The sequence below is a fragment of the Macaca nemestrina genome, chromosome 13, assembly GCF_043159975.1.
Source record: "Macaca nemestrina isolate mMacNem1 chromosome 13, mMacNem.hap1, whole genome shotgun sequence".
In the NCBI taxonomy this organism is placed as follows: Eukaryota; Metazoa; Chordata; class Mammalia; order Primates; family Cercopithecidae; genus Macaca; species Macaca nemestrina.
The window spans coordinates 112,530,025-112,546,099 of NC_092137.1; the positions used below are offsets into that span (position 1 = coordinate 112,530,025).

General features: G+C 41.2%; 1 long non-coding RNA gene across 1 annotated transcript; it reads right to left on the reverse strand.

Annotated features, from left to right (window-relative positions):
* Positions 1-3,110: 3,110 nt before the first annotated feature.
* Positions 3,111-15,799, reverse strand: LOC105490174 (uncharacterized). The gene is made up of 3 exons (XR_011611334.1): positions 15,776-15,799; positions 5,731-5,765; positions 3,111-3,151 (listed from the first exon to the last, which is right to left on the reverse strand). It is a non-coding gene; the product is annotated as an uncharacterized lncRNA (long non-coding RNA).
* Between the last annotated feature and the right edge of the window lie 276 nt (positions 15,800-16,075).

Genomic DNA, 16,075 nt, shown 5'->3' on the forward strand with positions numbered 1-16,075 from the left:
ATGGACCTATGTTAGCTACTAATAGCTATTAGCTCAGAAAAAGATGAGGTCATCAGAAAGCACTCTGGTCAGCATGGTCCTCTCTGTTTTATGACTTCACCGAGTCTAATGTGAATAGTGATACTGCTTCCATCTCCATGACCCTTGCTCCGAAAAACCAAAAGTGCTATACAAATGTTTTCTTATCGATTTTCATCTCTCTCATGCAGTGTTTTGAAAGCCCCAGAGGGAAGTGGTGCAACCAAGATGATTCGAAATCAAACCTCCCTTTGCTTAACTCAAGCTTGGCTCCACCCTGGGCATGACATGGCCCTCTTCATTTCTCTCTCCTAAACAAAAAGAGGTTTAGCCAATTAGAAGCTCAAATTCTTTATACAGTGCAGTTCACTTTGTTCAGTTCTCAGAAACATTTTAAATGGCTGAAGGGCCATTTTCCTTTGGAAGGTTATTGTGGGTGCGTTTGGAAAAGTTTCCCACCGATCAGCCTGCTTTCTTTGTATCTGTAACACAATGGACAACGGTGAACACTGATGCTCCACGTGGAATTTTTTTTAATAAAGGGGGAAGAAAGAAAAATTTGTAGAAATCCCAAAGGAAATACTTCCTTGGCTTATTCAACTTAAATATATATACACACATATATATATATATATATATATATGTATATATATATATATATATATATATGAGATCTTATTTTAACTTGTTTGAAAAGTTAAACAAAGTACACACACACACATACACACACACACACACACATATATATAGACCTTTTCAAACAAGTTAAAAGAAAAAGCCTAAACAATTGAGTTTTACTAAAACAGGAATCCAGGCCAGGCATGGTGGCTCACGCCTGTAATCCCAACACTTTGGGAGGCCGAGGCGGGCGGATCACCTGACGTTGGGAGTACAAGACCAGCCTGACCAATATGGAGAAACCCCATCTCTACTAAAAATACAAAATTAGCCGGGCGTTGTGGTGCATGCCTGTAATCCCAGCTACTTGGGAGGCTGAGGCAGGAGAATCGCTTGAACCCGGGAAGCGGAGGTTGCAGTGAGCCAAGATCGCACCATTGCACTCAATACATTAGGTATTTCTCCTAATGCTATCCCTCCCCTCATCCCCCATCCCCCGACAGGCCCCAGTGTGGTGTGTGATGGTCCCCACCCTGTGTTCATGTTAAAGAGTAAACTTGGCCGGGTGCGGTGGCCCCCGCCTGTAATCCTAGCACTTTGGAAAGCCGAGGCAGGCGGATCACAAGGATCGAGACCACCCTGGCCAACATGGTGAAAACCTGTCTCTACTAAAAATACAAAAATTAGCCAGGCACGGTGGCGCGTGCCTGTAGTCCCAGCTACTCGGGAGAGTAAACTCAAATTTCTTTGCATTTTAATGTTTTGATTGTTGGAAGTTATTTAAATAAATAAGTACATCATGAAGTGCTTTTTTTTTTTTTTTTTTTGGACGGAGTCTCCATCTGTTGCCAGGCTGGAGTGCAGTGCATTCTTGGCTCACTGCAACCTCTGCTCCAGGTTCAAGCGATTCTCCTGCCTCAGCCTCCGGAGTAGCTGAGACTACAGGCGCACGCCACCATGCCCCGCTAATTTTTGTATTTTAAGTAGACACGGGGTTTCACCACGTTGGCCAGGGTGGTCTTGATCTCTTGACTTCGTGATCTGCCTGTCTCGGCCTCCCGAAGTGCTGGGATTACAGGCCTGAGCCACCGTGCCCGGCCATGAAGTGCTCTTTTAAAGTGACTTGATTTATTTGGTTTACAAGCAATACTGCTAGCCTTGGCTTAACTGTTACAAGCATGAATTTATCATTTCTTTTTCTTTGAAATGGTTAGCTGTAGAAAAAGTGCGGTCCCAATGCATGCGGTGCAGACAGGCCAATCATTTTTAGCAAAAACAACAAAGGCAGCATTTTCTAAGAGAAGTGACCTGGCGGGACCCTCCTGCTACAAATATTTCAGTGCTCATTAGTAAGAATACACAACTACAAACAGCAGATCAAATGTGACCCTGCAAGAAAACATGAGGCCTCAGGCAACATTTATCTTATAGTTTAAAACAGGATAAAAGAAGAACTACAGGAGGCTGGGAGTTGAAGCCGTGAGTCTTAAAAGAAAGCCTGTAGTAGGAGAAATATCAGTGAGAGGCCATTACCAGGGAGAAATTAAGAATTACATCCCTTATTTCTATTCTCAGACATTCCGATTTGGTTAATATTCTGATTTTGTACCACCTAAAGTAGTGTGAAGTGATTAAAAGAGCACTGAATGCGGAGTAACTTTAAAAATGGGGTAGGGGTGGGGGGCTGGAGATTAATAGCGCCCTCTGGGACCTTTAGGTTTTTCATGCGTTACCTGGAGGTCCCTCACAGACTGGGAACTGTAATTCAGTCAACAAATAATAAAGCAATACCATATCCACGTGGGGCTCCACACTGCCCAGCTGACTTTGCAATCCTTATCCTAGTCCATCTTCTTAATAACCTTCAAGGAGTTTTGCTGAAAGGAGTTTACTAAAGGGGCTATCGGCAGAGGTGGGAGCTGGGCAGAAGGAGGGAACTCAGCAGAAAGCACTCAGGGGCTAGGAACTGTAGGAAGCAGCGACCTTGCCAGGCCTGAGACAAGGATGCGGTACTGCAGTGCGGACAAAGCTCTCCTCCGTGCCTTGCATGGGAGAGGCCAGCTGCCCTGAGCTAGGAAGAGCAGCAGGACCGCGGGAGCCAAGCAGGGAGCAGGGAGGAAGGGAAACCAACTCCCAGACGGATGTTCTCTGCTCCCACCCAGGGCCCACGCCTTAACGTTGGCCACACCCACCGAGAAGTCAAGGAAAGGGAGGCTGGGGCTGTAGGGTGCGCAGACCACATCAACCACGGTGCCAGGACCGCCCCTGCCTCCCGGAAGCACCATCAGGGCGCTTTTGAGACTCTTCTTCCTCCCAAATGGAGTTGCTCCTTCCCCTTCACGGCAATTGGCTTCAAAACACTCCCCAGGTCCTGGAACTTACTGTGAAATTGTCGTGGCATGACGTGCACGTGGCACGCAGGGCGAGTTTGGGTCACCTGGAGAACGTCCATTCACACCTCTGTTGTTGTCTGCCCATTTTGCTGAATCGGGGTTGTGATTGGAAGGATGGTCTCCTAAAAATAAAATTAAAAACCTTTGTGAAAATATTTGCACGTGCCCCTTTGAAATCATCACCAGGCCCAGACCCCGCCTTTACAAAATAGTTTTGGCCAGGTGGTGGCTGTAATTCCAGCACTTTGGGAGGCCGAGGTGGGTGGATCACTTGAGGTCAGGGGTTTGAGATCAGCCTGGCCAACGTGGTGAAACCCAGTCTCTACTAAAAATACAAAAATGAGCAGAGCGTGGTGGCGTGCGCCTGCAATCCCAGCGATTCGGGAGGCTGAGGCACGAGAATCGCTTGAACCCAGGAGGCGGAGGTTGCAGTGAGCCGAGATCGCCCCACTGCATTCCAGCCTGGGCAACAGAGCAAGACTCTGCCTCAAAAAAACAAAACAACAACAAAAAAAACCTGCCTGTGACGCTTTGTTAGTGGGCATATTCTAAAAAACCGGCATCAAGTTGGGGTTAAATGAGCGAGGATTTCATTAGGAAAAGCGCTTGGGTGGAAAGGAAGTGGAGAGGGAGGGAGACAGCCGTTTTAGCACAGTGCAAGTATGACCTCGCCTAAAGGAGAAAGGGACAGAAGACTAGGAGCAAGTGCCTTAGGCCGCTGCACAGGGAACTTGCAGGACATGTTGGGGAGTCCTTGAGCTAAAGTCAGCCAGCAAAGGGGCCCCTTGCCTCTTAGGCTCAGATCTGCCTTGGTATCCCTGCGCACTCGGTCACTGGCTCTAAGCAACCCCAGGCAGGTGTGGCCTCGAGGAGCACTCATGGGTTTCAAGTGCAGCAGCCGGGCCCTTGGTCAGGTGTGCTCCATGGGGTCCGTCCTCAGCCAGAAGCATTCTCATCAATGCCACACCTCTGCTCTACAACCCTGCCATCTAAACAATCATCCATGTATGCCGGAAGATGCTGTATGTGGATCACCACCCTAATCAGGCCTACATGCTTCAAAAGGGATGGTTAATTAGCAGCTGAAAGATTCGAACGAAAATCCTCACCCTGGAGGCTCCCAGGATCCTTCAATTATCTTCATCTTAAACCAGCAGAGAACGTTGTAATATATATTAGAGAGCCTACCATAGCAGACTCAAAAACCATGTTAATGTGCTCTTGGGCCTACTTGATAATTATTGTTCATGTAGTAAAATTTGTTCTGAGACTTGATGACATTGTAGCATAAACAGGGCAGAGAGGTTAAAAAGGAGAAAGCTATATCTCTCACCTATGTTTTAACCAATAGATGCTATAGAGGCTACTAATACTATCCAAAAAGACATACGTTGTGTTCATGGGTTGGAAGATTCAATATTATTAAAATGTCAGTTCTTCCCAAATTGGTCTACAGGTTCAACACAGCCCCAGTCAATCTTCCAGCAGGCTGTGTTACAGATATAGATAACCTGATTCTAAAATATACATAAGAAGGCAAATAAAATAGCCAAAAACAACTTTTTGAAAAGGAAAAAATATGATCAGAGGACTCACCCTACATGATTTCAAGATTTACTCTAAAGTAGGGGTATCGAATCTTTTGGTGTCCCTGGGCCATATTGAAAGAAGAAGAATTGTCCTGGGCCACACAAAAAATACACTAACACTAATGATAGCTGATGAGCTTAAAAAAAAAAAAAAAAAAAGTCCGTGCAAAAAAATCTCATAATATTTTAAGAAAGTTTATGTACCGGGCTTCATTCAAAGCCATCCTGGGCCGCATGTGGCCTGCAGGCTGTGGATTGGACAAGCTTGCTCTAAAGCTTCAGCAGTCAAGACAGTGTGGCATTGGTGAAAGGACAGACAAATCAACAGAACACAAGAGAGGTATACACAAAAGTAGACAAATGATTTGTGACAAGGCTGGACAAGGTAATTCCATGGAGAAATGACAGTCTTTTCAATAAATGACACTGGAACAATTGAACAATCCTATACAAAAACATAAACCTCAATCCATATGTCACACCTTATGCATAAATTAACTCAAAACAGACCAGAAAAAAATGCTAAAACTATAAACCTTCTATAAGAAAGCACAGTAGAAAATTTTCATGACCTTGATTTAGATGAAGAGTTTTTATATGCAACTTCAAACTATGACTCGTAAAAGAAAACATCGATAAATTAGACTTTATTAAAATGTGAAACTTTTGCTCTGCAAAAGATACAAATTGGAGAATGAAACAAGACACACACTAAAAAACAATATTTTCAAATCACATTTCTGACAGAGGACTTTCATCCTCCAAGACTATATAAAGAGTTCCTAAAATTCAGCAATAAGAAATAATTCAGTTTTTAAAAATGGGCAATAGACTCTTTAACAAAGAAGATATACGGGTGACAAGCATATGAAAAAATCCTCAACAGTATTAGTCATTTGGGAAGTGCAAATTTAAACCACAATAAGATACCAGATATGTCTACTAGATAGAAATGTATCTATCTATTAGAAAAACACACCAACAATCTCAAGAGTTGGCAAAGATATAGGAACTGAAACTGGTGCTCTCTTATCTTGCTGATATAATGCAAAATAGTGAAATCATTGTAGAAAATATATTATCAGTTTTTTATGGATTAAACACATACTTACCATGTGACCCAGCAATCCCATTTCTAGGTATTTGCCTAGGAAAAACAAAAATGTATGTTTACACAAAAACCTGCAATATATGAATAGTCATAACCATTTTATTCACAATTACCAATAACTAAAGCAATCCAGATGTCCTTCAATCTATGAATGGATAAACAAACTATGATAAATCAAACAATGACAGATTGTGATCAAATTCTGGGAGGGGGAGACATAAATCATTCAACCTTTCACTGTTTAGCATAGTGTTAGCTGTATGTTTGTGCTTCATAGATATCCTTTCTCAGGTTAAGGAAATTATCTTCTATTTTTAGCTTTTGCCGAGTTTTATTTTTATCATGAATGAATAAACTGAATTCACTAATTGAATTGAATTGAGTTGAATTTCGTCAAATCCTTTTCCTGCATTCATTGAGATGATTAATGCATTTTTTTCTTTAGTCTGTTAACATGGTGAATCATATTGATCAATTTTGGATGGCTGAATCAGCCTTATATTCCTGGGATAAACCCTGCTTTGACCATGATGTAGTATTTCCATATATTGCTGGATTCACATTGCTAATATTTTGTTAAGGATTGTTGCATCTATGATAATGAGAGGTATTTGTCTCCAGTTTTCCTTAATGTTTTTGTCTGGTTTTGTAATTAGGGCAAATACTGGTCTCATAAAACAAGTTGGAAAGTATACTTCTATTTTCTGGAAAAGGTTGTGTTAGAACTGACAGTATTTTTTTTTTCCTTAAATGGTGGTAGAATTCACCAGGGAAACCATCTGGGCCTGGGATTTTATTTGTTGGAAGGTTTTTAAATACAAATTCAATTTTTTAAGAGATATTGAACTGAGTATTCAAATTATATTTCTTCTTCACTTGATTATGTGTTTCTTCTTGAGGTTTGTGTCTTTCAAGAAATTGCTCCATTTCATCTAAATTGTAGAGGTTATAGACACAGTGTTGTTCATGTAGTGTTAGTACCTTTTAGTGTCTCTAGTAATGTGTCCTCTTTCGTTCCTGATGTTGATAATTTCTGTTTTCTCAGCATCTCAGAATCAGTGCTATTTATCTTTTCAAAGAACCAGCTGTATTAGTCCATTATAAAGAAACTGAGGCTGGGTAGTTTCTAAAGAAAAGAGGTTCAATTGACTCACAGTTCCACCGGCTGTACAGAAAGCATGGTTGGGGAGGCTTCCGGAAACTTACAATCATGGCAGAAGGCAAAGAGGAAGCAAGCACATCTTCACATTGCTGGCAGAAGGGAGAGAGAGCAAAGGGGGAAGTGCTACACACTTTCAAAAAAACAGATCTCCTGAGAACCCCATCACGAGGACAGCAAAGGGGAAGTCTGCCCCCATGGTTCAGTCACCTCCCACCAGGCTCCTCTTCCAACACTGAAGATTACACTTCAACATGAGATTTGGGTGGGAACACAGAGCCAACCCACATCACCAGCTTTTGTGTTTTGTTTTCTCTATTGTTTTTCTGTTTTCAGTTTTATTGAGTTTAACTTATAACTATTATTTACCTACTTCTGCTTGTTTTAGGCTTTAACTTGCTCTTCTTTCTGTAGTTTCTAAGTGTGGAGGTTTGATGACCAATCTGAGACACTTATTTTCCAATATAAGCATTTCATGCTATAAAATTCTCACTAAGCATTGCCATAACTGCATCATACACATTTGATAAAAATACCTTTTTATTTTAATTCAGTTTAAAACATTTAAAAACTTCCTTTGAGATGTCGTCTTTGGCTCATGAGTTTTTTAGAAATATGATGTTTAGTTTCTAAATATTTCAGAATTTTCAAGAATATTTTCTGTTATTGAATTCTCCTTTAATTACAACATGAAAATACTCTCTGTATGATTTCTATTTTTTTAATGTGTTAAGGTTTTCTTAAGGCCCAGAATGTGATCTATCCTAATAAATGCCAGTGTGGACGTGGAAAAAAATATGTATTCTGCTGTCAGGTGGAGAGGTCCATAAACGTCAACTAGGTGAAGTCAGTTGAAAGTGTTGTGGAGCTCTTCATTATCTGTACTGATTTTCTGCCTACTTGTTCTCTCAGTTCCTGATGGAGGAATTTTTAAGTCTCCAACCATAATTGTAGATTTGTCTATTTTTCTTTCCATTTCTAGCAGCTTTTGTTCCATGTATTTTGAAGCTCTCTAGTTCAGTGCCCACACCTCTAGGGTTGCCACGTGTTCTTGGAGACTTGACCATTTCATTGCTAAGTAATGTCTCTCTTTCTTTCTGACAATATTTTTGTTCAAATGTCTACTTTTTCTGATATTCCAGCTTTTTTGGTTAATATTTGCACCATGTATATTTTCAACCTTTTCCATTTAACCTATCATACCTTAGTATTTGAAATGAGTCTCTTTTAAGCAGCATAAACTTCAGTCTTACATTTTCATCCAATCTGATACTCACTGTCTTTAAATTGGTGTGTTTAAACTATTCACATGTAATGTGATTATTGATATGCTTAGATTAAAATGATCATGTTTCTACTTGTTTTCTATTTATTCTTTGGGTTTTCTTTTTTTTTTTTTTTTTTTTTTTGCCACATTTCCTGCTGTCTCAGATTAATTGGGGATTTTTTATTACCCATTTTATCCTCACTATGGAGTCATTATTCATATCTGTTTTTTTCCTTGAAAAGCATTTGTTAGCATTTAATGAACCTCCCTCCCTGTGACTTCAAGCTACAAGGCCCGCCACACTCACACCCCTAATCTTCTCCTCAGCAATTCTGCTGAAGCATTTGACCTTCATGATGACAGGCTGCTTTAGGATTCTTCCCTTACCTGGAACTTTGTAGAAGCCTGGCCACACCACATCAATGATGGAACCAATTCCTGTCTTGGTTTTGGCAGCATTTACCCATGTCTGCTCACTGACCAAGGTCCACAATTTATCAAAGTTTACAGTTAGGCAGTCGTTTGGGCAAAGCTCTGGTTCCTCTTCAAGTGGTAATGCCTCATACCAAGTTTCCCAAAGGAACCTGGGTGAGATTTGTGGAAGTTGATCTTGTGGTGATGCATGATCCCAGCAGGATCCTGCCCCCTCAGGTAATTTGCTTGTCGATGCAGCAAGTGACTTATGTGGCCCCAAAGATTCCAAAACTTCCTCAGTCTGGATGGCATGTCAGTGGCCAAGATGAAAGGACATAACTGTTTTTCCAAAATTTTGGTGGTTGCCCTAGTGTTTACAGTGTACACCTTTAATAATCAGAGTCTATCTTGGAATAATATGATGTTACTTTGCTTGTAATATAAAGACCTTACAATAACACAGTCAGCCCTGGATTCAACCAACTACAAAAGGAAAATATTTAAACTGATAACAATAAGAAATAGCAATATAACAATAAAAATGATTCAAAAAATACAGTATAACAACTTGTTACACAGCATTTACATTATATTCATTATAATAATCCAGAGAAAATTTAAAGTATATGGAAAGATATGCATAGGTTACATGCAAATACTATGCCATTTTATATAAGAAACATGAGCATCAGTGGATTTTGGTATCCCGAAGGGTCCTGGAACCAATTTCCTAAGGATACTGAAGGTTAACTCTATATAATTTTTCTCTCTCATCTTTTGTGCTATTTTTGTCATATATTTTGCTTTTGTACATTCTATAAACATATAATTTATTGTTACTATTTTTGCTCTAGGTAATTCTCTTTTAGAAAAATTAAAAATAAGAAAAATTATTTTAACTTCATTTATTCTATTTCCAGTTTTCCTTATTTTTTATGAAGATCCAAGTTTCTGTCTGGCACCATACTTTTTCTTGCCTCAAGACTTCCTTTAACATTTCTTTAGTGTAGATCTGTTGACAATGCAGTCTCAATTTTTGTTTGCCTAAAAAAAGACTTCATTCTTCTTCTCTTTTTGGTGGGGGAGGGGACAGAGTCTCGTTCTGTCACCCAGGCTGGAGTGCAATGGTGCAATCTTGGCTCACTGCAACCTCCACCGCCTGGATTCAAGTGATTCTTGTGCCTCAGCCTCCCGAGTAGCTGAAAATACAGACACGCGCCACCATGCCTGGCTGATTTTTGTATTTTTCACAGAGACGGGGTTTCACCATGTTGGCCACTCTGGTCTCGAACTCCTGACCTCAAGTGATCTGCCCACCTTGGCCTCCCAAAGTGCTGGAATTACAGGGGCCGGCCACCGCGCCCAGACTCTTCTTCATTTTTGAATGATATTTTACTTATATGTACAATTCTGGGTTGACAGATTTTTTTTTCTTTAACCATGTGAAAGATGTCTTCTGGCTTACATAACTTCTGATAATATTATTCAATAACAATAAGAATTACAAGCGTAATTCTTGTATTTGTTTCCTGGTATGTAATGTGTCTTTTTTTCTCTTCTTGCCTTCAGGATCTTCTTTTTGTCTTGTCAGAAATTTAAATATGACATGCCTAGGTGTATAGGTTTTTAGTAGGTTTTTGTTGTTATTTTCGTTGATTGGTTTTTTGTTGTATTTTATTTCATGTTATATTTCTCTTGCTTGGCATTCTCTGAGTTTCTTGGTTATGTGGTTTGGTATCTGTCATTAATTTTGAAAAATTATCAGCAATTTCTTCTTCAAATATTTCTTTGCCCCTTTCTCCCTCTTTTTTCCTTCTGGAATTCCAATACGTGTGCATTACATCAGTGGATGTTGTCCCACAGCTCTTGGATTCTCTGTCCTGTCCTTTTAACTCTTTTTTCATTTGTCTTTTAATCAATGTAATTTCTAGTTCTCTCTCTTTAAGTTCTCTGATTCTTTCTTTGGCTGTGTTGAATCTACTGGTAAGTTTGTCAAAGGCATGAAGCTCAACGGGTCAAGGTGACCACAACCATGCAGTGACTACTGTGTCCTTGCTTCCTCAGAGGAGGGGAGCTGTCTCGTTGGCTGCTCACCTCCCAAGGCACAGAACTTTTGGCCCAGCACTCCTCTGGTTGGGTGCAACCCGCTGCATGTGTACTATCCAGCTAGGCCCATGTGGCCTCACTTCATGCACTTAGGGTATAGGGGATTGGTGCAACTCTGTTGAGGCTCCTGCTGTGAACTGTACAGGAACTAATAAACTACCATGCTCTGACCCCACGTGTCTGTGTCTACTTTTGGCACCTGTGAGTAGTGGCAGGTTAATTCCAGCCACCTTCTATGGGGTATAGCTCTTCCTGACAGGTATATATTACTTTGTTTACTTTTATTTTGTCTTTCTTCTACCAGAATATAAACCACAAAAGTGCTTAAATCTGTGTGACCTGCTATGTGCAATATGTTCTACTAGATGAGACAAAAGAAGTGACAGATTGAATGTCTGCCTCCGATGCTATGATTCTGTGAGAAAGAAAGGAGAAACATTTCAAACCATAAAGACCCAGTCATTCACTTGCATTATCATGAATTATCATGATGTTAATCATGTGTTAATCAGGCCGGGTGTGGTGGTTCACGCCTGTAATCCCAGCACTCTGGAAGGCCAAGGCAGGCGGATCACTTGAGGTCAGGAGTTTGAGACCAGCCTGGCCAACATGGTGGAACACCATCCCTACTAAAACTAAAAAAATTACCCGGGTGTGATGGTGGGCATCTGTAGTCCCAGCTACTTGGGAGGCTGAGGCAGGAGACTCTCTTGATCCTGGGAGGCAGAGGTTGCAGTTAGCCAAGATTGTACCATTGCACTGCAGCCTGGGCAACAGAGTGAGACACAATCTCAGAACAACAACAACAAAAATATGTGTTAATCAATTGTTTATGTTATCAAGGCTTCCGGTCAACAGTAGGTTAGTAGTAGTTAGGTTTTTGGGGATTCAAAGGTTATATGTGAATTTTCAACTGTGCAGGAGTGGGTCAGAATGGCAGTTGACACTTCTTTTATATATAAAAGAAGTTTTTCTTTATATACATATATATATGTACACACACACACAATTATGGAGAGAGTAAGAAGACAGAGTACATAAAAGTCATCATTTAACTGAATCCATCGTAGTGAATTAGTTTTTCCATCTAAATGGATTTTTCAGCCAGCTTCAAATATCAAAATACTTTTAGTTAAATCCATTTTGAATGGGATTATTTCCAAAATGAGATAATCCCTATAAAGCAGGTAGCATAGACCCTGGATAAGCATCACATAGCACTTTAAGTGATATCACACTTGAGCTCACTGCAACAGCAACAGGAAGTGGCTACAAAATTGTATGTGGATTACCAACTGTGGAGAGGTGTCAGTGCCCCTAGTCCCTGCATTTAAGATCAACTGTGCTAAAGGGAACAACTAGAATCAACGCTGTGAAACTTGATTAGAATTGAAAGTATTGGTAAGAACCCATAGTTTTCAAAGTATTTTAATACAGAAATATAGATGAATGTATGCATGCATGTGTGCATATTTACGTATTGAACTGCTCTGTATTGAACTGTTCTGTTCACCGAGGAAACCTGTGAGCAATGAAAAACCCAGCAGTCATACACTCACCTATCACAATGAGCACCAAAGACCTTCATTTTTAGATATTATTCTCTCCTCAAAAGAAATCAGGTTTTCTAAGAAAAATGGGTTGACTCCAAGCCTGAAGCACAGAAAATATAAGCTCGGAGCATCTTGTACCAGAAAGTAAAAAGTGCTCAAGGAATAAGGGAGACAGGACACAAAGGATTGATAAAACACCCAAATTAAAGGGAACGGCCTCTGTGTTTGAGGCTAACAAGAATCTACATGTCAGCAAAGAGAACAGAGGTGTCTAGGAATCATTTCCAGAAATATCCCCTCCTCCAGTTGGCTTTGAGTGAAAGGCTCTGATGAGACCAGTGCCTCCCAAATGTCGCTGGACAGTAACCAACTGCAGGACAGTCATGGCGTCAGATGCATGGACTCAGGGCTGGAGGCACAGGGTGAAATCTCTGCAGACAGTCCTTCATCCTCTTCTGCTGGGATACTTCCAAAGCCAGCAGATCACTCCCTTGTAAAGTACACTGCTGTGTTCTGTTGCTGGGGAGTCCTAATTACATTTATGCCTCTTCTAATACCTCTTGGTTTTTACCCATCATTCCCATTGAACAAGGTCTTTTTATTTTGTAGCAAAATGCCATTGCTCGATTTCTGTAGAAATGATGCCTACGTTATAGAAATTCAAACAATAGGCCGGGCGTGGTGGCTCATGCCTGTAATCCCAGCACTTGGGGAAGCCAGGAGGGCAGATCACAAGGTCAGAAGTTCAAGACCAACCTGGCCAATATGGCGAAACCTGGTCTCTACTAAAACAATAATACAAAAATTAGCCAGGCATGGTGGCAGACGCCTGTAGTCCCAGCTACTCGGGAGGCTGAGGCAGGAGAATTGCTTGAACCCCAGCGGCAGAGGTTGCAGTGAGCCGAGATCGTGCCACTGCACTCCAGCCTGGGTGACAGAGCAAGACTCCATCTCAAAAAAAAAAAAAAAAAGAAAAAAAAGAAATGCAAACAATAATATGAATTTTAACTCACCTTAAATGTTACCATCCAGAAAAAAACCTTTATAAATATTTAGCAAAGATCCTTATAAAAATCTTTCGGCCGGCTGTGGTGGCTCACACCTGTAATCCCAGCACTTTGGGAGGCCGAAGCAGGCGGATCATGAGGTCAGGAGTTTGAGACCAGCCTGACCAACATAGTGAAACTCTGTCTCTACTAAAAATACAAAAATTAGCTGGGCATGGACGGGAGGTTGCAGTGAGCCGAGACTGTGCCACTGCACCCTAGCCTGGGCAGCAGTGCGAGACTCCATCTCAAATAAATAAAATAAATAAATAAAATCTTAAAAAATAAAAATACAAAAGTAGCCAGGTGTGGTGGCACCTGCCTGTAGTCCCAGCTACTCAAGAGGCTGAGGCAGAAGAATAGCTTGAACCCAGGAGGCAGAGGTTGCAGTGAGCTGAGACTGCACCATTGCACACCAGCCTGGGTGACAGAGTGAGACTCCGTCTCAAAAATAAATAAATAAATAAAAAATCTCTCAATGCAGGCCAGGCGCACTGGCTCACACCTGTAATCCCAGCACTTTGGAAGGCCGAGGCAGGCAGATCACCTGAGGTCAGGAGTTCAAGACTCACCTGGCTAACATGGTGAAACCCCGCCTCTACTAAAAACACAAAAATTAGCTGGATGTGGTGGCAGATGCCTGTAATCCCAGCTACTTGGGAGGCTGAGACATGAGAATTGCTTGAACCTGGGAGGCAGAGGTTGCAGTGAACCAAGATCACGCTATTGCACTCCAGCGTGGGCAACAAGAGCGAAACTCCATCTCAAAACAAACAAACAAACAAACAAAAAAATACAAAAAAAGCAAAACTCTCAATGCTTACCTATACGTAGAAAAAAAAATTATACCAAAATGAGATATCACAATTCTACTTTTAAATTTTAATTTGAACCTTATTATCAAAAAACTTTCATGGAAGTACAGCATACATACATACTACCAGTTTAGGAACAAATTAAAATTGCAAATGCAATAATTATCACAAAATGGCTTTCTCTGCTCACGCACAGTGTGGGGGCAGCAGGTGCGGCTTTGAGATGCAGAATGATGCTGGTGAGTTTGTGGATCTGTATGTGCCATGGAAATGATCCAATAGCAACTGCAACATCAATGCCAAGGACCACGAATCCATCCAGATGAACAGGGTCAAGGTTGACAAGGTAGCAGGCAAGTTTAACTGCCATAAAATCTATGCTATCTGCAGGATAGGTAAGTCACATGACTCCATTCTCCAATTGGCCAAGGCCGACAGATTGTATTAAAGAACTTTTGACTGAAGAGAATCATGGATGTGGAATATTTGTCATAAATAAATAGTGAAAGCCTAAAAGAGGCCGGGCACAGTGGCTCACGCCTGTAATCCCAGCACTTTGGGAGGCCAAGGCAGGTGGATCACCTGAGGTCAGGAGTTCAAGACCAGCCTGACCAAAACATGGCAAAATCCCGTCTCTACTAAAAATACAAAAATTAGCCAGACATGGTGGCAGATGCCTGTAACCCCAGCTACTCGGGAGGCTGAGGCAAGGGAATCACTTGAACTCAGGAGGTGGAGGTTGCAGTGAACCAAAGGTGTCACCATTGTATTCCAGCCTGGGCAACAGAGACTCCGTCTCAAGTAAACAAACAAACAAACCTAAAACAAAATTACTGCAAAATAAATACATCTGTACAACCTTCACTTAGGTCAACAGAACATTACCTGCATCCCAAAAGTTTCCCTTCTGTCCTCGACAAAGCAAAAGTCCTCCTAATCATGATTCCCTCCTTCTTCCCCTACATATTGCTGCCCAGACTTCTTTTTTTTTTTTTTTTTTCCTTGAGATGGAGTCTTTCTCTGTTGCCCAGTCTGGAGTGCAGTGGCACCACCTCAGCTCACTGCAACCTCCGCCTCCCAGGTTCAAGCAATTCTCCTGCCTCATCCTCCCAAGTAGCTGGGATTAGAGGCGCAAGCCACCACACCCAGCTTTTATATATATATATATATATATATATATATATATTTTTTTTTTTTTTTGCATTTTTAGTAGATACGGGGTTTTACCATGTTGCCCAGGCTGGTCTCAAACTCATGACCTTATGATCTGCCTGCCTCAGCCTCCCAAAATGCTGAGATTACAGGCATGAGCCACTGCGCCCAGTCCCAGACTTCTAAAAGCATAGATTCCTTTCATCTTTTCATTTTCACTTTTTATAAAAGGAATTAAGTATTATTCTGTTTGGCTTCTTTGGCTCAAAATTGTCTTTGTGAGAATTATCGATAACATTTCACATACTGTTCATTTTGGTTGCTATGTAATATTCCATTTTTGCCACAATTTATGCATTCAACTGCCAGTGAGCATTCGGATTATTTCAGTTTGGGGCTTTTCTATATAATGCTGCCGTGCATATTCCTGTCCATGTTTTGGTATACATACATATACATTTGTTAGATATTACTCTAATAGAATTGTTACCCAGGAGTAGAATTTTTGGGTCATAAAGAATGTATACACTCAACTTTAATCAGAAAAGGTCAAACAGCCTGGTGTGATGCCATATGCCTGTAGTCCCAGTCACTCAGGAGGCTGAGGCAAGAGGATAGCTTGAGCCCAGATTAGCCTGGACAACACTGTGAGACCCTGAAGAAAGAAAGGACAAAAGGAAGGAAGGAAGGAAGGAAGGAAGGAAGGAAGGAAGGAAGGAAGGAAGGAAGGAAGGAAAGAAAGGGGGGGCAGGGAGGGAGGGAGGGAGAGAAGGAAGGAAAGAAGGAAGGAAGGAAGGAAGGAAGGAAGGAAGGAAGGAAGGAAGGGAGGGAGGG